This window comes from Pteronotus mesoamericanus, unplaced genomic scaffold, assembly GCF_021234165.1.
Source record: "Pteronotus mesoamericanus isolate MK-2021 breed Mesoamerican mustached bat unplaced genomic scaffold, CSHL_Meso_final scaffold_85, whole genome shotgun sequence".
Lineage (NCBI taxonomy): Eukaryota > Metazoa > Chordata > Mammalia > Chiroptera > Mormoopidae > Pteronotus > Pteronotus mesoamericanus.
In genome coordinates this window covers 47,632,578-47,658,012 of record NW_026555329.1, presented here as the reverse complement: position 1 = coordinate 47,658,012, position 25,435 = coordinate 47,632,578, and the positions used below count along the sequence as shown (strand labels likewise).

General features: G+C 37.0%; 1 non-coding gene across 1 annotated transcript; it reads right to left on the bottom strand.

The window, feature by feature from the left end:
* Positions 1-14,201: 14,201 nt before the first annotated feature.
* LOC129063621 (U6 spliceosomal RNA) lies at positions 14,202-14,308 on the bottom strand. Its single transcript, XR_008528389.1, has one exon. It is a non-coding gene; the product is annotated as a U6 spliceosomal RNA (small nuclear RNA).
* Positions 14,309-25,435: the final 11,127 nt, after the last annotated feature.

Genomic DNA, 25,435 nt, shown 5'->3' with positions numbered 1-25,435 from the left:
TTTCTCATCATTAGTCACCTCACATTCTTTTCCCTTCTTAAAATACCCTTATTCTCTCTTCATCTTTTTCAGTCTTTGTACATTGGTTGTTGATATAGTGGTTGTTGTTGCATTTCCTCAGTATTATTCCAAGATCTTCACTATTTTTTGTATTTCAAATCTCAAATTTCACCATTCCCATCTCCTACTCCACTTTGTCTTCCTTCTGACCTTTCTTTTCTTTATTTGACATTTTAATATTTCCTTGCCTTTGCTTGGTTTCATTCCACACTCTTAATATTTCTTCTCCCTGTATCCTCTCAAAATCACTTTATTTCCTCTAAATATCTCATAAGCTTCCTTCTTTCTTTTTTCCTTCTTATTCCCATTCCTCCAGTGTTAATCTTTGCTCATTTGTTGTTGATATTTTTGTGATGGATCTTTTGCTCCAATTTGATTCCTATCATTTTCACTATTGTTTATAAATTTATTTTAAACCTCATCTATACATTTCCCTTTTCTTTCACCATTTCCCCTTTTTCACACTCCTTTTTTAATTATGTAAACTCTACATTCTTCCTTCCCTCATGTTGTTTCTATTCCTTGATCTTATTATTTCTCTTCCATCTACCCTCTCAAAATCATTTATATTTTAGTTAGTCATCTAATTTACATATTTCCTTTCTCATAATAGTGAATCTCTTTACACCTTATTAATACTTGCTCATTTGCCATTGGTAGTGTGGTTCAGTGTATGGGTTATTATTGTAGGTGTGGGTTTAGTTTCCTTGGTTGTTTTGTTTTCTTCTGATAGCACCTGTAGGATAGATGATGGGACTCTCAGACAGTCAGCTAGAGAAAAGAACCAACCAAAGAATGATCCAACAACAAACAAAACTCAAAAACAAGAGAGCCCACATCAACAGCATAAAGGGTATCCCAGGAACATCCATCTCAGGAGATCAAAGAGACTACATCACAGAGTGCCATGAGTCTCCTACCACAGAAGGCCACACCACAAAGACAGGGACTCAAAGCAGATAAATCTAATACATCAAACAAACAAAAAGAGTCACCTAAAATGGGGATACAAATTACTAGTCCCCAATCAAAAGAAAGGGAGAGATTTCCCCAAAAACTGCTAAATGAAATTGAAGCAATCTCTCAGAAATTGAGTTCAAAATACTGGTTATAAGGATGATCAAGGACTCAGTCAGAACTATACGGGATTCTATGGAACCAACAAGGAACTTACTGGGAACTACATCAGCATGAAAAAAAGCACATAGAAATGATCGAAAAGAGACGGGAGGAAATGAAGAACACAATATCTAAAATGAAGGATATACAGGAAGGAGTTAAAAGCAGGCTAGATGAAGGAGAGGATCGAGTCACTGAGATGGAGGAGAAGGTAGAAAAATACTTCCAGACAGAGCAACAAAATGAAATAAAAACCCCAGAAAGAATTAAGATGATTTAAGGGAACTGCAGGGCAACATGAAATATTACAATATTCATATCATAGGGATACAAGGAGAAAAAGATCAGCAAAGAATAAAAACTGTTTGAAAAAATGATGAGAGAAAATTCCCTAAGTAGATGATGTAAAAAATCATGAAATTCCAGCAAGCAGAGTGTCCTAATCAAGATGAACATGAAAAAGCCCCCTCTAAGGTACATCATTATTAAAATGGTAAAGTTTAAAGACAAAGAGAAAATATTAAAGACAGCTAGCAGAAAAATGTGGTAACATATAATGGAGCATCAATAAAGCTATCACCAGATTTCTCGAAAGAAACACTGCAAACCAGAAGGAAAGGGCAAGAAGTATTCAAAGTAATGAAAAGCAAAGGCCTTCAACCAAGACCACTTTACCAAGCAAGGTGCTCATATAAAATAGAAGGTGAAATAAAGAGTTCCCCAGACAAAATGGGGATAATAGAATACATCTTCATCAAATCAGAATCACAAGAGATTCTAAAGGGACTGCTTTAAGATAAAGTAAAAAAGAGAAAGAGAGGAACGCAGGTGCAAAACGGAAAAAGTGACAATGAATAAGTTCTGACCAATAATAACCTTAAAAAATGTTTTAAGTGTCCCAATCAAAATACATAGGGTAGCAAAATGGATGAGAAAACGTAACCTACATATATGCTGTATACAAGAGACCTAACTCAGAAAAAAAGATTTACACACACTAAAAGTAAAGGGAGGGAAAAAAATATTCCAAGCAAAAAGTCATGAGAAGAAGGCTGTGATAACAATACTTATAACAGACAAAACAGATGTCAAAGGAAAGACCATAAAAAGAGACAAAAAGGTCACTACATAATAGTTAAAGGAGTAATCCATAAAGAAGATATAACCCTTGTAAACATATATGCACCTAAACATAGAAGCACATAAATACATAAAAAAAGATTTTGGAGGACTTCAAAAAAGACACTGATAGCAACACCACAAAATACAGTAGGGGATTTTAACAGCCCATTTTCAACAATGGATAGGTCTTCTAAGCAAATAATCAACAAGGATATTTTGACATTGAGCAACACTCTAGATCAAATGGACTTAAATTGATATATACAGAATCTTTCATCACAAAGGGAAAAAATACATTATTTTCAAATACACATGGAACATTTCAAAAGACAGATCACCTGGTAGAACACAAAAGAAGACTCAAGAATATCAAGAAAATTGAAATACATCAAGCATCTTCTCAGATCATATAGCTTGAAACTAGAAACCAACCTCAAGGAAAAAATAACTCAAAAATATTCAAATACATGGAGACTGAAAAGCATGTCATTAAATAATGAATGGGTCAACGATGAAATCAAGGAAGAAATCAAAAAGTTTCTGGAAACAAATGAAAATGAACACACAACACCCCAAAACCTATGGGACACAGCGAAGGTAGTCATGAGAGGGAAGTTCCAAGCAATACAGGCCTACCTAAAAAAAGATGGAAAACTATTAAATAAACAAGGAAAACTACATCTACAAAGACTACAAGAACAACAACAAACAAAGCCCAGGGCAAGTAGAAGTAAGGAAATGACCAAGATCAGAGCAGAGCTGAATGACATAGAGACTAAAAGAACAATTGAAAGGATCAACAAATCCAGGAGGTAGTTCTTTGAAAAAAAGAAAATGGACAAACCTTCAAGCAGACTCATCAAGAAAAAAAGAGAGAGGAACCAAATAAATAAAATCAGACATGAAAGAGAAGTTACAACCAATACCACAAAAATACAAAGGTTTGTAAGAAATTACTATGAAGAACTACATGCCAAGAAATTGGAAAACCTGGGTGACAAGGTCAAATTTCTATAAACTAAATTCCCAACACTAAATTAAGAAGACACAGAGGCCAGAATAGACCAATAACAACTTGTGAAATGAAGTAGTAATCAAAAACTGCTGGCACACAAAAGCCCTGGACCAGATAGTGTCACAGGCAAATTTTGACAAACATTCAGGGGAGATCTAACTCCTATCCTTCTCAAACTATTCCAAAAATTCAGGAAGTGGGATGACCCCCAAACTCTTTTTCCCAGACCTGTATTATTCTAATTCCAAAACCAGGTAAAGAGATAACAAAGAAAAAAAAACTACAAGCCGATATTGCTGATAAACCTAGACAATAAAATCCTCAAAAAAATATTGGCAATCCTACTCCAGCAATACAGTAAAAAGATCATACAGCATGATCAAGTGGGATTCATCCCAGGGATACAAGGATGGTACAATATTCACAGGTCAATAAACCTAATACACATAATTAAAAAAATAACGAGAAAAAAATCAACTGATCATATTAATAGATGCTGAAAAATCATTTGAAAAAGCCTAGGTCCATTTATGAAGAAAACAGCAAAGTGGGAATAGAGGGAGCATACCTCATATAATAAAGGCCATATAAGAGAAAACTACCGCCAACATCATACTCAATGGGAAAAAACTAAAAGCTTTACCTTTAAGATCAGGAACAAGACAAGGATGTCTGATTTCAGGGTTTTTGTTCAACATTGTATTGGAAGTTCTAGCCACAACAATCAGACAAGAAAAAGAAATAAATAGCATCAAAATGGAAGAGGAGGAAGTAAAACTGGTATTATTTGCAGATGACATGGTAGTATATATAGAAAACCCTATAGATTCCACCAAAAAACTACTCAACCTAATAAGTGAATTTGGTAAAATAGTGGGATACAAAATCAATACTCAGAAACAAAGGCATTTTTGAACACCAACAATGAAAAACTAGAAACAGAAACTAGGAAAAAAAATCCCATTTACTAGAGCATTAAGAAAAATAAAGTACCTAGGAATAAACTTAACCAAGGAGGAAAAAAACCTGTACTTGGAAATCTACAGAACATTGATGAAAGATTTTAAGGAAGATGCAAATAAATGGAAGCATATTGTGTACACAATTTGGAAGAATTAAAATCACTTAAGATGTCCATGCTACCCAAAGCAATCTATAGATTCAAAACAATTCCTGTTAAAATATCAATGGCATATTTCACAGATCTAGAACAAATATTCCAAAACTTTATATGGAACTAAAAAAGTCACTGAATAGACTCAGCAGTCTTGAGAAAGAAAACAAAGTAGGAGGGATTATATACGTGATATCAAAATATACTACAAGGCAACTGTAATCAAAGCAGTCTGGTACTGGCATAAGAACACACAGATAGATCAATGGAGCAGAATAGAGAGCCTAGAAATAAACCCATGTCTCTGCAGTCAGTTAATATTTGACAAAGGGGACAGGGACATAAAATGGAGTAAAAATAGCCTCTTCAACAAATGGTGTTGTGAGAACTGGACAAGTACATGCAAAAAACTGAAACTAGATCGCTGACTTACACAATACTCCAGAATAAACACAGATGGATAAAAGACTTAAATATAAGTTGTGATACCATAAAAGTCCTAGAGGAAAACATAGGCAGTAAAGTTTCACAAATCCCAGCCAGAAGTATATCTCTTAGGACAAGGGAAATAAAGGAATAAATAAACAAATTGGACTACATCAAATGAAAAAACTTCTGCACAACTGAAGAAAACATCATCGAAATGAAGAGAACGACCGTATGAGAAAACATATTTGTCAATGACAACTTGGACAAGGGTTTGATCTCCAAAATACATACAGAACTCATATGACTCAGCACTAAGAGAAAAAACAACCCGATTGAAAAATGGACAATGGTCCTGAACAGACACATCTCAAAGGAGGACATACAGACCAACCATAGACATATAAAAGGATACTCAACACCACTACCCACCAGAAAGATGCAAATTTAAATATTAATGGGATACCACCTCACGGTGGTCACAATGGCCATCATAAACAAATCAACAAACAAGTGCTGGCAAGGATGTGCAGAAAATGGAAACCTACTGCACTGTTGGTGGGAATGCAGATTGGTGCAGCCACTGTGGAAAACAGTATGGAATTTCCTCAAAAAACTAAAAATGGAACTGTCTTTTGACCCAGCAATTTCACTGCTGGGATTTTACCCTAAGAATTTGAAGTGCCAATTTAAAAAAAAAACAACCTATGAATCCCTATGTTCATAGTAGTGCTATTTATGATAGTAAAGTGCTGGACACAGCCAAAGTGCCCATCAGTAAATAAGTGGATCCCAAAACTAGTACATTTACACAATGAAATACTACACAACACAAAGAATAGACTCCTATCTTTTGCAACAGCATGGATGTAACTGGAGAGTGTTATGCTAAATGAAGTAAGTTAAGCTAGGCAGTGGAAGACAAATATCATATGATCTCACCTGTGAGAGGAACTTAATGAACAAAACAAACAAATTACCAAAATAGTACCAAGGCACAGAAACAAGGAACAGACTGTCGGCAACCAGTGGATGGGTGTGGGGTGATAAGGTTGGGAAAAAGGGGAAGGTACTAGTCAAGGAACATACATAAATGACCCATGGACAGGGACAAGCAGGTTGGTGATTGACTGTGGGAGTGGGCTAGGCAGAAGAGAGGGGAATAATTGGTACAGCTCTTATAGAAAAACAATGAAATATTTAATAAAAAAACCAAACAAAATATCTGTATATTCAGGGCTAAATTGGAGCAGCAGTGATGGAGAAAACAGGAAATGAGAGGCAAGTGGGAAGAGAAGGATGACAGCAGCCTCTGGAACAAGGCAAAAACTGACTGAAACCCACATAATAGAAACAAAATATCCTGCTATTTTCTTCTATCTCCTGTACCCATGAAGTGCCATTATCCACATAAAAATAAGTAAATATGGAAAGAAAAAATATTAAATATAATATAGATAAATAACATTGGTAAATAATGTGGGTATTGAAATAGAAAACAATGAATAATACTAATAAGTAACATTTATTGAACATTTCTGGAGTGATGACTATAAATAAAACACTGTGCAGAAAGCTTTTCCTGACCAAGCTCAAATGTTCACCATAAGCTTCAAAGAGTTTTTTTATTCCCCTGTATAAAAAAGAAAACTAAAACTGTGAGACATGAAGTTACTAGCCTAAGTCTTCACATGTCATCAGTATAGGAGGAAGGACTCATTCAAACTAAGGGCAAAAGCTCTGTTCTACATTTCTGTGGATGTGAGTGAATTTAATTTTGAAAACAACATATAAATTCTATTCTTAGGAAAATATACCTTGTGGCTGAGCAATTCACTGCATAATTTATTATCTTAAGAGTAATGGTTTCATGTCAATATAAATCAAAATTATTAGTTTAACAGTCTACTCAGAGATAATTATATATAAAATATGAAAACTTTTAAAATTTTTCCATCCTCTGCTTTTAAATAATTCACCAAGAAGAATAACTCTGCGGATAATGTTTCTGAGTCTTTGATAGAAACTACTAGAAAAAGAGGAGGAATCAAGGTGGTGGAGTAGTGAGTGGAAGTCACACTGACTTCCTCCCAGGACCAACCTGGAATTACAACTAAATTGTGAAGAAATCACCTGAACAATAGTGAGAGAGGAGCCTTGTAACCTCAGAGAGAGAAGAATCTGCTTTAGCACAATCTAACCAGTAAGGAGTGAGGTAGAGACTCGAGAAGGCAGGCGAAGCTCCCATGGGCATGAGCACGAGAAGGATACTGAAATGGCCAGTGGGATCCCCCCAAGAGGAGTGGGGTCTAAACCAAAAGTGGAATCTCTAGCCTACAGCACTAGATCCCAAAAAAGTACACAGAAATCAGCCAGCTGCGAAAAGCAGCAGGGTTGTTCTCTGCCAGAGACAGGCAACTGGGGGTGCAAAGAGCCTTTTAATGGGCCAATGCAAAATTTTTATTTGCAGCCACTTACCCTGGTCTCCAGCAAAGGTGGAGGCAGAGTGGTCTAGAGACACCTGAGGAGGGACAGGGGAAGGAGGCTCTGGGGAGAGAACTAAGAGAGTACTCAACCAGAACTCGGTGCTGACTCATGCCCCACATGGCAGCAGCCATCTTACTCAGGCAGAGACCACTCCCCTTGAATGGCACCAATGTCAGAGGACCCAATAGCCCCACCCCCAGCTGGGATTCCACCACGCCCTGTGATGTCTATGCCACCTGCTGAGTGCAGAGTGGCAAACACAGATAGTAGATCCCTAGCTAAAGGGAGTGCAGAGAGATCTGGAGACACTTGAGGAGAGACTGGGGATGGAAGCCTTGGGAGACAATAGAGAGAGTAGCCGGCGGGATCCCAGTGCTGATTCCTCCTCCATCAGTCAGCAGCCTGAGAGGACCAAATAACCCCATCCACAGGAAGGACTCCGCCCCCCCACCCCCGAGATGTCTAAGGTGGCTTGCTGAGTGCAGCATGACTAGATTAACAGCTGAAGGACAGAACCACAGACAGTAGATTCTAGAAACTCTTGAACAGACTGCCTAAGGTCAGACAGGGACAACATCGGACATCATCAGAGACAGATCCAGAAAGTAAAAACAGTGGTTTCCTACTATAGAAGTTCACACAACAAAGTCAGGAAATCAAGGCAGATCAACGTAAGAAGCAGAAGCAAAAAAGAAGAGTCTCAGAAATAATGGGAAGACAAAGGAATATCCCCTACTCGAAGGGAAACAGGAATCCCCAGAAAGAGAAATAAATGAAAGAGAGGCAAGTAAACTATCAGATATTGAATTCAAAACAACGGTTCTAAGGAAGCTCAATGAGCTCAGTGAGCTCAGGGAGAACTACAAAAAACTATAGGGGAACCACGAGGAACTTACTGCAAACTATATCAGCATGAAAAAGGCCATAGAAACTATCAATAAGAGACAAGAGGAAATGAAGAATACAATCGCTGAATTTAAGAACTCAGGAGAAGGAATCAAAATCAGGCTAGATGAAGCTGAGGATCAAATCAGCGAGCTGGATGACAAGGTAGAATAAAGCTCCCAGAAAGAGCCAGAAAATGAAAAAAAGACTCAAAAAGTGAATAGACATTGAGGGAAATGCAGGACAACCTGAAACATAATAATATCCTTATAATAACCATACCAGAAGAAGAAGAGGATGAGGAAGGGATACAGAACCTGTTTGAAAATGTAATGATGGAAAGCTTCACTAATTGGAGGAGAGAAAAAGTCATGCAAGTCCAGGAAGAACAGAACGTCCCATTCCAGAGGAACCCAATGAGGCCCACTCCAAGGCACATCATCATTAAAATGGCAAATATCAAAGACAAACAGAGAATCCTAAAAGTAGCAAGGGAGTAAGAGGTTGTAACATATAAGGGAGTCCCAATATGGCTAGGAGTAGACTTCTCAACAGAAACACTGCAAGCCAGAAGGGAATGGCAAGAAATATTCCAAGTCTTGAAAACCAAATGCCTTCAACCAAAACTGCTCTACCCAGCAAAGCTCTCAATCAAAAAGGAAGGGAAAATAAGGAGTTTCCCAGACAAAAGAAGGTTAAAAGAATACACCTCCGCCAAACCAGCATTGCAAAATATTATAAAGGGAGTGTTTTAAGATGAGTAAGAAGAGTCTATGAATACCCAGACCCAGTTCCTTTCACAGTCACTAATACTTGATATTACCAATATTTTTAATACTTAATCTGATTGTGACAATGATGTGTATTTTAATTGTTACTTTATTATTTGTTGAAACTAAACCTGCTTTTGTATATTTCTTGCCTATTTCTATTTTTTTAAAAAAGCTTTCAATGACTTTTTGGTATTCTTTATCGATTTTTTTAAATGTTTGTAGGATTTTTTCCCTAAAAAAAAAAAAAGAAAAGAAAAAACCATTAACCCTGTTTTAGATGTGTGGCAAATACTTTCCTATTCTATTACTTGTCCTTTATCTTTTTTATATGTATATTAATGTACAGTCTTAAATGTTTAATATAGTCATATTGTCAATATTTTACTTTATAGCTTCTGGGTTTGGATATTTTACTTCAGAGTAAGAAAAATATTAGTTTGTATTTTCTCCTAAAACTCCTTAGATTCTACATATTGATTTTTAACTCACCTGAATATTTCTTCTATAATGTGTGAAAAAGGACTCTATATTTGTTTTATTTCATGTAATAGTGGTCCATGCACCTTATTTGTTGAATAAGCTTTATTTTCCCCATTGATCTGAAATATCCATTTAATCATATATTACATTGTTAGATAGGTATATACATTTGTCTCTAGAATGCTCATATTATTTCATTGATCTACTTGATTTTTTCTGTGTTGGTGTCATATTGTTTTAATTGCTGAGACTTTATAATAGATTTAAATTTTTTAGTATTTTGTAATGGATCTTGACATTTAAATAAATAAATAAAATCATTCTGCTGGAAGGAAAGAAAGAAAGCAAGCTCCTACCTTTTGCAACAACATGGATAGAACTGGAGAATGTTGTGCTAGGTGAAATAAGCCGGTCATTGAAAGATTAATACCATATGATTTCATCTGTAAGTGGAATCTATTGAACAAAATAAACTAATGAACAAAGTAAACCAAAAAGCAAGGAAACATGGAGCGGACAGAAAGTGACCAGAGGGGAAGGGGAAGGAAGACAATGGTAGAAAGATGGAGAAGGGACTAAACAAAGAACATGTATGAATGACCCATGGACATGGACAGCAGAATGGGAATTGACCGTGGTGGGGGGCTGGGTGGGGAGGGCAAAGGGGGACAAATTTAGACAACTGTAATAGAATAAACATGATTAAGAAAAGAAATATCCAAGATTTTACTGCATATATTTTCTCCTAATATTTTTATGGATTTAATCCATTTCAAGTTGTGTGTGTGTTTGTGTGTGTGGCATAAGAATGTGGTCTAGTTTCATTTTTTTAGAGGTATCTATATAATTTTTCCAACACCATTTATTGAATAGACTATCTTAGTTTCTGTGTATGTTTTTGCATCCTTTGTCAAATATTAATTGACTATAAAGGTGTGGGTTTATTTGTAGGCTTTCTATTCTGCTCCACTGATCTATGACTATTTTCATAGCAGTACTCTGCTGTATTGCCTTACAGTATAGTTCGGTATTTGTAGCGTGATTCCTCCAACTTTGTTCTTTCTGAAGATCATTGTTGCCTTGGAGGTCTTTTGTGGTCCTGTATGTTTTTGGAATATTTATTCTACTTCTGAGAAATACACCATTGGTGTCTGGATTGGAATTACATTGAATTTGTAGATTGCTTTGGGTGGTATGGACATTTTAATAATGTAAACTCTTCCTATCCATGAACATGGTATATGCTCCCATTTATTTGTATGCTCTTCAATTTTTTCATAAGCTCCTTACAACTTTTTGAGTAAAGGTCTTTCACCATCTTTGTTAAATTTATTCCTAGGTGTTTTATCATTTTTTAAGAAACTGAGATGGTGAGAGTGGAAGGTAGGGTGGGTGGGGCCGGGGAAAGTGGTGGCAGGAAAATGGAGACAAATGTATTTAAACAATAAAAAGTAATAAAAAAGAAACAAAAATTCAAAAAAAGAAATTGAGAATGGGATTATTTTATTCATTTCCCTTTTTGATAGCTTAGTATTGGCATATAAAAATGCAAGTAATTTCCAGATATTAATTTTGTATCCAGCTACTTTACTGAATTCATTTAACAGGTCTAGAATTTTGTTTTTTGGGGGATCTTTAGCATTCTTTGAATATAGCATCATGCCCTAAATGGTGCAGCTCAGTGGGTTGGGCATCATCCTGCAAACCATGAGGTTGCCAGTTCAATTCCAGGTCAGGGCACATGCCTGGGATGCAGGCCAGGTCCCCATTTAGGTGTGTGTAGACAAGCAACTAATCAATGTTTCTCTCACACATCCATATTTTCTCCCTCTTTCTCCCTCCCTTCCTCTAAGAATAAATAAATAAAATCTTAGAAAAATAAATAATCATGTCTTTTGCAAATAATGACAGCTTTATTTCCCCTTTTCTAATTGGATATCTTTTATTTCTTCTTTTCTGATTGCTGTGGTTAGGACTTCCAGAATTAACAATAAGAGTTGTCCAAGACATGGAAGCAGGATAAGCGTCCATCAGTAGATGAGTGGATAAAACAGCAATGGGACATTTATACAAAGAAACCCTACTCAGCCATAAAGAAAAAGAAAAATTTACCTTTTGCAACAGTGTGGATGGACTTGGAGATCAGTATGGATGGACCTAAGTGAAATAAGCCAGTCAGAGAAAGACAAACACTATATTATTTAACTCATATGTGCATCTAACGAACAACTGAACTAACAAGAAAACAGACATACAGATGGAGAACAGATGACAGCTAGTGGGGGGAACGGAAGTTAGGGAGTGTAGGGATTGAGCAAAACAAAGGACTCATTGATATGGACAACAGTGAGATGATTGCTAGGGGCAGGGAGTGTAAGGGGCCTAAATGGTAATGGAAAAAAAATAAACATTATATTTTAAATAATAAAAGTAAAAACAAATGTGTCAAAAAAAGTTTTGAAAGTGAAAATCCCTTTCTTGGTTCCAGTTGTAGAAAAATGTTTTTAGTTTTTGTCTATTGTCTATGATATGACTATGGTTTGTCATATAATGCCTTTATTATATTACAGTATGTTCCCTCTATTCTGACTTTGCTGAGAGTATCATAAGCTGTTGATAGATTTTATCAAGTGTTTTTTTTTTTTGCATCTATTGATATGATCATGTGTTTTTTATCCTTCATTTTGTTTATTTGGTGTATAATTTGTATTGATTTGTGGATATTGTATCAACATTGAATCATTGGAATAAAACTAACTTAATCATGGTGTATGATATAGTTTTTTAGATATTATTTATTTAGTTTTAGAGAAATGGGAAGTGAGGGAGATAGAGAAGGAAAGGAGAAACATCAACATGAGAGAGAAAATTTATCAGCTGCCTCTTGCACACCCAACACTGGGGAACTGGCCCAAAACCCAGGTATGTGCCCTGACTGGGAATTGAACCAGTGACCTCTTGGTTTGTGGGAGGATGCCTAAACCATTGAGCACCACCAGTCAGGGTTGGTGTATAATCTTTTTAATGTACTGCTAGATCAAATTTGATAATATTTTGTTGATGATTTAATATCTATATTAACCATGAATATTGGCCTATAATTTTTTTTCTTTTTAGTGTCTTTATGTGGTTTTGGAATTAGGTAAATGCTGCACTTATAAAATGTGCTTTCTTTTTTTGTTTGTTTTAATTAAGACATTTAGTATATACTTTTTAAATTATTTTGCATTTTTATTGTTGTCCAATTACAGTTGTCCTCATTTTACTCCCCATTGCTCTTCCCTGCCCTACTCACCCCTCCTCCCACAGTCAATCCTCCCCCCACCCTGTTGTCTTTGTCTATGTGCCCTTTATACATTTTCCTTGTCTACCTTTTTTTTCTTTGCATTCTTTAAATTTCTTCCTTTTTTTTTTAATTTTTCAAATACATGTCTCCATTTACTCACCACTACTTTCCCCTGGCCCACCCACCCTCACCTCCTTCACTACCTTGGCTTCGTCCATGTGTCCTTCACAACCGTTCCTTGATCTGACCCTGTCCTTTCCACTCCCCGCTACACTCATCCCTCCCTCCCTCCTATCCCCATTGGTTTCTTCTTTCTATGTTGCTGGTCATATTTTCCTTGCTTGCCCATTTTGTTTATTAGGTTCCACTTATAGGTGAGATCATATGGTATTTGTCTTTCACTGTCTGGCTTATTTCACTTAGCATATGCTCTCCAATTCCATCTATGCTGTAGCAAAGGGTAGTAGCTCTTTCTTACTTTCTGCTGCATAGTATTCCACTGTGTAAATATACCATAGTTTTTGATCCACTCATTTTCTAATGGGCACTTAGGTTGCTTCCAGCATGTGGCTATTATAAATTGTGCTGCTATGAACATGGGGGTGCACAGGTTGTTTCTTTTGAGTTAGTGTTTTGGGATTCTTAGGGTATAATCCCAGCAGTAGAATAGCTGGGTCAAGAGGCAGTTCCATTTTTAGCTTTTTGAGGAAATTCCACAGTTTTTTCCACAGTGGCTGCACCTGTCTGCATTCCTACCGGCAGTGTACTAGAGTTCTCTTTCCTCCACAACCTTGCTAGCACCCATTGTTTGTTGACATATTTACGATGGCCATTCTGACTGGTGTGAAGTGGTATCTCATTGTGGTTTTAATTTGCATTTCTCTGATGACTAGAGTTGCTGAGAGTCCTTTCATACATCTCTGGGCCCTGTGTATGTTCTCATTGGAGAAGTTCAGGTCCTTTGCGCATATTTTAATTGGATTGCTTGTGTTCCTAGAGTGGAGTCACATGAGTTCTTTATATATTTTGGAGGTCAAACATCTGTCTGAGGTATCATTGGAAAATATATTTTCCCATACATTTGGTTCCCATTTCATTTTGCTAATTTCTTCTTTAGCCATGCAGAGGCTTTTTATTTTGAGGTCCCATTTGTTTATTCTTTCCTTTATTTCCCTTGCTTTAGGGGACATATCAGTGAAAATATTGCTGCATGGGACATCCGAAAGTTTCCTGCCTATATTCTCCTCTAAGACTTTTATGGTGTCGCAACTTATATTTAAGTCGTTTATCCATCTTGAGTTTACTTTTGTGCGTGTTGTCAGTTGGTGGTTGAATTTCAATTTTTTGCATGTACCTGTGCGGCTCTCCCAACACCATTTGTTGAAAAGGTTATTTTTACTCCATGTTATGCTTCTGCCCTCTTTGTAGAATATTCAAAATATGGAACACTTCATGAATTTGGGTGTCATCCTTGCATAGGGGCCATGATAATCTTCTCTGTATCATTCCAATTTTAGTATATGTGCTGTCAAAGCAAGCACGTAAAATGAGCCTTCTGTTGATTTGATGTTGTAAAATCTTTCTGGTGAAAATTCAGCTAACAGTTTTATGGGAGCTCCCTTGTAGGTAATTGACTGTCTCTCTTGTGTGGCTTTTAATATTTTCTCCTTGTCTTTAAGTTTTCCCATTTTAATTATAATGTCTTAGCATGGGCCTCTTTGGGTTCATCTTATTTGGGACTCTCCATGCTTCCCGAACTTGTGTATCTTTTTCCTCCACCACATTAGGGAAGTTTTCTGTCATTATTTCTTCAAATAGTTTCTGGGTCCCTTGCTCTCTCTCTTCTTTTTTTGGTACCTCTATTATGCTGATGTTTTTACGCTTTATGTTGTCACAAAAGTCCTTTAAATGATCCTCATTTTTTTATTTCTCCTTTTTTAAGCTTTTATTTATTTATTTTGAGGGAGGGGAAGAAGAGAGAAGGAGATGGAGAGAAACATCAATGTGCGTGGTTGCATCTCATGCACCCCCTGCTGGATACCTGGCCTGCAACCCAGGCATGTGCCCCACAGTGGGAATCAAAACAGTGACCTTTTGGTTTGCAGGCCAGCACTCAATCCACTGAGCCACTCCAGCTAGAGCATCATTTTTTAATTTTTATCATTATGATTATTAATATTATTATGATTGCAGCTGCTACTTTGATTGGGTATTTTATTCTATCTTGTCTTTCAAATCACTGATTCAGTCCTCTGCTTCATCTAACCTACTGTTTATTCCTTCTGGTGTACTCTTTATTTCAGCTATTTCATTCTTCATTTATGACTGGTCCTTTTTTGTAGTTTCTATGTACTTTTTCATGCTGTTGAGCATCCTCATAATCATTACTTTGAACTCTACATCTGATCAATTGATTTAGTCCATTTTATTTAGCTATTTTTCTAGTAATTCTCATGTTCTTTCATTCAGGACCTATTTCTTTGTCTCCCCTTTATGGCTGCTTCTTTTGTTTGTTTCTATGTACTGAGCAGATCTGCTCAAAACTCCTGGTTTTGGTGTGGTACCCTTATGTAGTAGGTGTCCTGTAGCATTCAGTGGCACAGTATTCTTGATTACCTCTGCTGAGGGCTCTAAGAACTTCCCTTGTGCATGTTATGTGTGCACTCCTGTTGTAATTAAGTCTTAAATGTAATTGGCCCATTCATGTTTGAGATCAGCTCACAAGATGGCTGAATGTGACACCCATCCCATAACAGAGTGTGAAAGCTGCTGTGCAGGTACTAATCATGTGAAGTGGAATTCATCTCTGCTGAGCATGGTGCCTACCAAGATATCCCTGTGGATATGCTGGCTGTGGAGTTTATTTGACCCTGGTCTGCTGTCTGAGAATGGTCTTTAGGTGTGTTGGTTCTGGGCCTCTTTGCAAACACTCTAGTGTAGTCGGATATTACATTTGCCTGGCCTTGGGCAGCTTGTTTGGAGCTATCAACATTTCACAGCTTGTAGCTTTCTCTGCTCAGACTTGGTGCCTGCAGAAAGCTAAATTCAAATTTCTTGTAATGTAGATTTTTTTCCCATTCAATAAGTTTACTCTATGTATACCCTTCTTTTCATGCTACATTTTGTACAAAAATTGTCTTTGTCTTAAAACTTCGTTTTTCTTCTTTTCATGTTACATTTTGTACCCCTTTTCTATGCTGCACCCTTCTTTTCATGTTACATTTTGTACAAAAATTGCCTTTGTCTTAAAACTTTGTTGTTCTTAAAGTATTCTTTTTTCTCCACAGTTCCAATTGTCATGAATCCTAATTCTCTTGGTAATTCTGTTCATTATTTATATAAAACAATTTTATTTCCTTGAAGATATTTTAAAGAGTCATTAAATTTGATAGCAGTATATTGCAACTTAATTAGGGTATTTACATTTTTATACACTTTCCTAATTTATAAGAACTTCATTATATGTTATCTCATTTAGTAGAGCAAAGCACAGGTGTGTTATTTTGAAAGTTATGCTACAAGCTAGCCAGGCACTCAATGGCTCTTCTTCAGGAGACTCAAAAAGGAAACTCACTAAGTACTACAAGACATAGCCTTAGGTTGCAGTTTGTATCCTTTGTAGGAGATCAAGCCAAACACAAACTTCAGTACTGAGGAAGAGAATTTAGGTTGATTCATCAGTGTTAACATTTTAGTTCTGAGACGACAATCTTATTTGCATAAATCAAATGTTATATAATTTTATTTTTCTACAGCATCTTTTTTTAACTCATGTTTATTCTATTACAGTTGTCGCAATGTTTCCCCCTTTGCCCTCCTCCACCCATCCCACCCTGCCCCCCTCTCCCACAGTCAATTCCCACTCTGTTGTCCATGTCCATGTATCATTCATACATGGTCTTTGTATAGTTGCTTCTCCTTCTTTCCACCATTGTCCTCCTTCCCCAAATCTTCTGGTCACTTTCAGTCTGCTCCATGTTTCCTTGCCTGTGGTTTATTTTGTTTGTTAGTTTATTTTGTTGAATAGATTCTACTTATTGTTGAGATCATATGGCATTTGTCTTTCACTGATTGGCTTATTTCACTTAGTATAATATTCTCCAGTTCCATCCATGTTGTCACAATAGGTAGGAGTTCCTTCTTTCTTTCTTTTTTAAATGCAGATTGATTTTATTTATTTTTTTAATGTCAAGATCCATTATAAAATATTAAAAACTTTAAATCCATTATAAAATCTCAGCAATCATGACACCAGCACAGAAATAATCAAGTAGATCAATGAAATAAAATGAGCATTCTAGAAACAAATGTACATATCTGTCTAACAATGTAATAAATGATTGAATTGATATTTCAAATCAATGGGGAAAATAAGGCTTACTCAACATATAAAGTGCGTGGATCACCATTCCTTGAATTAAAACAAATATAGAGCCTTATTTCACACATTATACAACAAATATTCAGGTGAGTTAAAAACAAATGTTATATAATTTTAAAACAGAAACAAAAAGATAACCCTAACATTTCCTCTGAACAACGTTCCTGTTTCACTATGTAAGAGATATTATCATTCAAAAATGCATTTTAGAACCTGCCAATGACAGAAAATGTAACAGAAGTGAGAGACCTCTAGCAGGAATCTGTGATCTGGCATTTGATGAGTCGTATTAAAGAAGCACTGCTTTCTGCACTCCAAATATAGAAAGTCCTTGAAATTTTCTCATTATTTGCAAACAGAAGAATTGATTTTAAAAATACTATTAGAATTGATATGGGTTTCAAGTAACATGTCAGGATTAAAGGTATTTCTTCAAAGAAAAATTCCTTTTTGACAACTATCAAAAACAATTAAAATATCAAAAGTAAATGACCTATTTGACAACAACAACAAAAAAACATAAAGTACATAGGCATATACTCGGAAGTATCCCATAGTAATGAAATAGCAAGTAAAAACTATTATTATTTTTACCTCAAATCTGTATGGTTTACACAGAATCTTTCTAATTCTCAGAGCAACTTCACCTTGTGGTTGTTAATGTCCCATATGAATCTGAGGAAATGAGGTCAAGTCAAATGAGTAAACTTTTAGATGACACACAGCTCTCAGCAAAGTCAAGCCAAGAACCTTTGTCTTTCTTCAAGGTCTTTTCAAAGTCCACTCCTCACTGTTCTGATCAGTCGCACGACCCATCTGGAGAAAACTGTCAGATGCTGTGGAGTAAACTTGAACTGAAATTAGAGTCATCGGTATTTTCAGATGGAAAAAAATGGATATTAAAAAGAAGTTATTTTATTTCCTCAAAATAATCTACAGATTTAATGTAACTCTGACCAAAATCCCAATGGGACTTTCTTTGGGGAGTGGGGAGACTTTTTGTGGAATTGTTACCCTAAAGTTCATTGCTATGCATAAACAGTGAATGAATGAATACATGCCTATCTCTGCTCCTTCTTTCCAACCTGATGAGACAGCAGTACAAGGCTTCAAAAGCCATAAAGCCACAAGAACAAGAAAATACAAAAGAATGAAAATAGATAATAAATAATCTACATATTTTTGAACAATGGAAAATGTGGGAATAAGTGGTTTTTTTTAGAAAAGCAGAGACCAAAGAACTAGCAGTGAGCAGGAAACAAGCCAATTCACATTACAGAATCACAGAAAGTTCTAGAACTGGAAGAGAGGAGACGCGTCAAAATAAGAGAAAGTGTATATAGTTAAACTTGGCTTTCACATCCTCTTCCCCACCGCAGCAATTAATAGAAAGTTTATTTTCAAAGGAAATTGTATTTTTCCCCAAGTTCCAGATTATGAGGCATCATACACAAGAGAACAGTCGAGCTATTACTAAACTGAGCAATGATGAGCTCAGACAGTTCCAGCTCCCAGAACTTTGGCAATCAAGCTCAAATCCACAGGAAGGAGTTTGGAGGATTTTCCTTCTGAGAAAATGACCATCCCAAAGAAAATCACATACAGATGTAAGGATTGAAAGGCTCTTCCAATAAATTGAGGTCTATCAACTAATAAACTAAGCCTCATACTTAAACATGACTGGACAGTCAAGGATGACCAAATATTTGAAAAAAATCTCAAAACAGAAAATATAAATATAAAATTAACAGGCAGGTTTTAAAAAACTGGGAGAAACAGGCATCAAAGAGCATAAAAAAACTAACAACAAAAAACTAATAATATACCCTTATATGAGAGTTTGTCCATGAAACAAGAACAAGAGTCTACAAAAATAGAACCAAAAGAGTAACATGAAGTTTTCAGAAAATAAACATTTATTTCTCCACCAAACAATTATTAAAAACCAATTGGAACTTTGGTTCTCAATTGTTATGCTGTTAGTTTATATCTCTTATTTTAGGATACTTTGTTCATAGTTTAAAACTCCCCAAAATACTGGTTTCAATGCTTATAACTGGTTCATCTATTCTCTTTCTTTCTCTTTTTGGTCATACATTCTGATGAATTTAAATCAATGGTGCACTTCCTTGAAGATTGTTTCCACGAATTATATTTCCACAAATTATATTCCTAAGTATCAACATGTCACAAAGTGTTTCTTTTGTGACCACACAAACCCTAGTTTGCCTAGTTTGCCAAATCTGGGCAGGTCCCCTGCTGCACTGCCAGCTCTGGCAGCTCATATGAACTACTGTAAGCCCATAATGTTAGTGACTTGTTTCTTTGTCATTAGTCAATTATTGTGACAAATGAGCTATTTGATAACTCTATTGGTGCCTTCCATTTTTCTTTTTTCAATGTAAATGTTGATGTAATTTTCTCTGTGTACGTGAAATTAGGACATATGGTTAGAATATGTATATGTACGTGTGTTTTTCATTATTTTATACAGGCTCCAAAGGACTTCTTTCATCAGAAACCACAAAATTTTCCCTAACAAAAGAAAATTTTATTTTATAAATGTTTAAATATGACTACTTTTTCATCTGCTCCAAGTAGGAGTGATGAGGAGATTCTAGATATACAAAATCTATCCCTTCAACTCACTTATCTTTTATAGTTCTATTTATTTATATTTTCATTCTATATTCTATAAAAATTCCTAAAATTAGTTTTTAAATCTACAACTGAATTTTTAGCAGTGTTTAAGTGGTATTTATTGCCATTATTAATGGGGCCCTTTCAGCAATCAAATTTTCAATCATTTTTCATAGCAGCCTATTTTTTGGGCACAGTATCCTCTTTGAAATCGCCAATTAGGGCATAGTTAAATGTTTCTTCTAATTTTTTAGATCCATTCTATTTTATATATTTTTTCTTAATTCTTCACATCTTTCCCCACTTAACTTCAGTTAAGATTTGTCATTGTTTGCCCATATTTATCAAATTAAAGTATAAATCATTTTTACAAGAACAGTGTTTACTGAGTACTTTCTGTGTGATAGGTACAGTGCTAAATAATATAAACTGCAAAATAATTCTATGAAATAAATGTTATTATCCTCCCTGACTGTCATCGGGAGGTGAAAAGATGAAGGTAGCTGTGTTGAGTTAGGGATTCTGTCCAAATTATTGATGTCTTTCAGCATCTCAATCCCATTGTATCCTCTATACTCTGTTTGGAACAATGGGAACATCTGTGTAGTCAGACCTATGGGTACCCAGAGGAAGTCCTGAAGAGCACATGAACCAATTTTTTCTTTTCTTTTTTTTTTTTCCGTATTTGCTGTGCAAGTGCAGAATCAGTGGAGACTCCTTCTATCTGCCCAGGTAAAAGCCAGCTGCAACCCATGCCTGCTGCACCTACAAACCCAGTCACAAAGTGAAGCCTGGGAGCAAGGCCATAGCTGCCTATGGGGATTGTGTAGAGACATACATAGAGGTCCTTCATCACCCACTCCTAACCACCCCCTACAACCTCTGGGCTGGGATTTGGAGGGGTCACCTAGGATACACACTTTCCCTGGATTCCCTGGATTGCCTGTACTAAATTGAAGGTCACAAATCACCAACTTCTTTGTCATTCTGATCTCATCTTTAAAGTGTTGGTTCAGTGATGGTACCCTTCCATGTTTAAAAAAAAAACTATCTTAAATCAATTGTTAATAGTACTAAGCAGAGTTGGTGTTACAGAATCCCACCAATGCTGTTCTGGAACAGTTTTGGGGTTTGATTGCCTGCTGCCAAGAAATATAACTCCCTCTGCAAGAGTTTGGTGAAAAAAAGAAAAGGATTGTTTATTTAAAGGTTATAAAGATTTAGAATAATGGCACCTTTCTGCTGTTAAGTTTTTCTCCCTTTAAAAATACTCAGGAACACATAGCCCTGCCTCCTTTTGCCAAACTAGGCCAGTTTTGGAATACATCACTCAGAGGCAACTCAATATTCATGATCAACGTTCAGCTCCAAGCCTCCCTCACTAATCCAGGTGGCTAGGCAGGTCCCCATAGCTCCATCAACTCTGCCAACCATCTTCTTCAGGAGACATGAATCTGGACATGTCCTCTGCTGCACTGCCAGCTCTGGCAACTCACCAGACTTCTCTCTTTCAGACCTCCTCTCTCCTACTCCAGACCATGTGTCTTCTCCCCTTTGTCTTTCAGCCTATCCTCATTAAAATGCTAGGCCTGGAACTTCCTCCATGACCTCATATCTGGTCCTTCCTATAGTGTGTTAATGTCCACCATTTTTTCCATTTCACCAGTATTTTTTACCTTATTTTGGCTGCCATCCTTAGTCAGGGCAAAAGTTCTCAGCAATGTATGGTCATCCAGAGTGAACATTTGCCTCCTACCTCTTGCACAGGTGCTATATGAGCTCTACAGATTTTTCACGAGCCACTGAACATTTTCATAGTCACGAACAGAATTTGCGCTGGGTTGCAGCCCTCTTCTCTTCAGGAAGATGCAGCTATTAACTTGCCATTGTTATGCAATGTATCTTAAATGCCATATCACCTACCTCCCCCATTCCTCCAATCAAGGATCATGGAAGTTGTTCTATTTTCAGGGGACTCTTGCCCTACACCCCATTGCATTAGGAGCAATGTAACTAAAAGCTTAGGTCCTAGAGTTAGATAACCTTGGTTCAAATCCTGGCTACACAAATTACTATGAGAAGTTGAGCAAACTATTTTACTTCTCTAAATATCCTGTAATGACATTTAAAGCATTTAGCACAGTGCCTGATGTGCAGTAAAAACCATAAATATTTGTTATCATTATTTTTTACTGTAAAACTTCTAGAGTCAGCCATGCTACCAGGTTATCTGAGACCAACTATAATGATTTTGAATTGTTTGAGTTAAGCTTCTTGGGTGGGGTGGGGGAGAGGTATAAATAATAGAAAATTAAGAGCAAAATCAAGGGTCCAAAGATGGTGATGAAGTAGGTGGGAGCTGAGTCCACTTACTTGTGCACTCAACTGAGACATTTAGTTGATCTTCCATAAAACAAAGTGAACAGTCAACAGAATCTTAGCTGATATGAAGTTTGGATGCCAAAGTGTGTAGAGGATACTTCAAAGTGGGTGGTATGGAGGCTTTATAGGTGGTCAGGGAAAGTCCCCAGGTATGGCACCAGAAACCATGGCTGCCATAGGGAAAACACTAGAGGAGACCCTGGTCAGGAATAGGAGCATAGTAGCTCCCTCCCCTCCCAGGGTGAGGAAACCACAGACCTGTGCCAGGAGTGACTTCAGTTCACAATGTTACCATGGAGAAACAGGCTGCACACACGCATATAGTAAGCAGTACACCCTAGCTGGGGCAGCAGCCACCATCCAGGACAGTGCCAGAGAATGGAGGGATTCTGGCTGCCCCTGGAGCTGGGGGAAGAGTAGGGCCATGACTAGCCATGATTGAGATAGACTCTTGACTTGCAAGAGAGTTGGAGTGTGTGGAAAGACAAGCAGTGGCTTGGAGATGCAGCAGCACCCACAAAGACATTTTTCGAAAGGAGACCTGAGGTGTGCTGGGCAGAGACCACACATGTATGCACCTGGCTGGCCAAGAAGGAGGGAGAATTGTGGGCATGATTTGCTCTCACTTAGTGCACCCAGTGGATTGATCAAAGGGGTGCAAAGTAAAGTGGTTTCTTGGCCCTGACCAGGTGCAAAAATGGAAAATGGAAAGTGCAGACTGCAGAGTCCTGTAAATGCAGTGGACTGGAAAATGTGCACTTCTGATTTTTGTAGCCAGGCTGAGCCTCTTTCCTTGGCAGAATCACTGGAACAGGAAAACTGAGTCCAGCCCCTTCCTCCTACAGAAGGGAAAGATCTGCAAAACTGTCTGGGCAGGCTTAACAACTACAAGTGGGTTTTTCCAACAGAGTAATCTAGCAAGACTAATGCCTAAAAGGGTTGTAGGGAAAATGGAGTCAATCAGGCTCCTTCACCTGGATGTCTGGGCAACTGAGGTAAACAATGTTCCCATAAGCTTGGGAATGGCCCATATGAGCAGAATCATGCTTTGTTATATAAATATATAATATCTTGGCACCCTGCTGGCTTTTTGGGCAGTTAATATTAATGGAGTTGGTACTTCCCATGGTGTGACATGTGGCTTGCAGCATGCATGGATCACCCCACCCTTCAATAAAAGCATATCAGGCATTCCCACAGCTCTTCAAATATTCTTCCATCTGCCCTAATCCCAGTTGAACCTGCTTGACATTGAAAGGCTACAACACAAAGACCCACTTTGAACTCCCCACAGGGAGACAAGATACACTGGGTTCTAGGGCCCTGTTTCACTAAGACCATCAAAAAAGGAAGTTAAGAAAGGGTACAACAAGGGGAATTAAGGGAACCACTGAGAATTGGTTTGCACACAGAGCTGCAGACTACATCAAGCAGAAGAAAGCTAGCACTCGTACACAGATTGTCTCCTGCCCGGTGTGAAACAGACAGCTATTTAAGCAGAAACTACACATTGTTGGAAATAAACTGGGGCAGACTAAAACAGGAGGAGAAGGGGTAGAGGAAATGCACCCACGATTTTCCCAGAAGATTTGACAGTGCTTCCAGGGGATACACAGAGACCTAACCCTCTCAATCACAACAGGGGATGGAGATACAGGTGGTGCTTCCAGAAGTTGGACGACCCACCTGGGACACTGACCTGAGGGAAAACCAGAGACAAATCCAGAAAGAAGTCAGAAGGTGAACAGCTGAGACAAATTTCACCTTGCTTTTCAGCAGAACTTACATATTTTTTTATTTCTCTTCTTCTTTTTTTTTAGTTTGGTTTTTTCCCCTCTCATATGGGTTTTAATTTTTCGTTTCACTCCACTCATATTTCAAATGACTCACTACTATTGGTCTTTTATTTTTTATTCTTTTTCTTCAGATCTTTCTTTTTCATATTGTTGTTATTTTAAATCCCATACAGCACCCTTCTCTGGTCTTTCTCCATTTGTCATCTTCCTGACCTTTCTTACTGTCATTGTAAACTTAATTTTCTCTCACATTATTCCATGTTACTATCTCTTAATCTCACTATTTCTCCTCCAGCTAACCTCACAGACTTTCTTTCTTATGTCAGGTGGCATTCTTTCCTCCTCTTATAAGTGTCTTATTTCTTTTCTACATTTATACACTGTGGCTAGTTGGACAAAATACATTGGTTATTGCTGTTTTACTCCAACAGAAATCCTATTTGTTCACTAATTGTACTTTAAATCCCATAGGATAATTTATCCCCGTCTTGCTCCATTTTGCCTTCTTCCTGCCCCTAACCAGTTGAGTGAGGAATTGTATTTAATTTTTTCTGCTCTCTTAGCCTGGGCTTTACCCCATGCTCTTATGAATTTGCTTATCCTTTCCTCTCAAAATCATTTTTCTTTACTGTATACAGCTCATATTCACTTCTCTCTTTTGTATAATATTCTTATTCCCTTTCCACCTTTATTAAATTTCATTCAGCTGTCATTGCTATTGCTCTGCTGCAATTTTTCTGCAATTTTGCTCCTGTTGGTCCAAATCTTTTTAATTTTACTTCAAACCTCATAGTAGAGTCTTGTCTTTACTTACTCTATTTTTGCCATTGCCCTTCAGTGTTTTACTTATGTTTAAATTTTATTCTTTCCCTTTCTTCACCTCAGATCTATCCGTACTCTCATTAATTCTCCTCCATCATCCCACTTAAAAACATTTTCCCCTCCTTTAGGCACCTCATATTCTATTTGTCCCATATTAAAATATACTTGATCTCTCTTCATGGTTCTTAATCTTTGAACAATTGCAGTTAATATTGCTGATGTGGTGTTTTTGTTTTGTTTTGTTTTGTTTTTTGCTGCTATATGTCTAGTTGTCTGGTAACACTGCTTTGTTAACCAACACCTGTACAATAGCATACAAGACGACGTAGGAGTGGTGACTACCAATAAGCCCACTGGAGGGCTGAACCCAACAGCAAAGATGCCCCCAAAAGCAAAGCCAAGTACAAGAGGGAAGCCAAGTACAAGAGGGACCACACAAACAGAAGAAAGAGTAACCCTAGAGCATCCAGACATGGAGATCAAAGAGATTGCACTACTGAATCCCACTGAACTCCTACCACAGAAGTCCACCATATGACAAAATACAGGCAAAGTAGAACACCCTGAGACATAGAAACAAACAAAAAAGGTCACCTAAAATGGGGAAACAAAGAAAAAAACCCAATCAAAAGAAATGGAAGAATCCC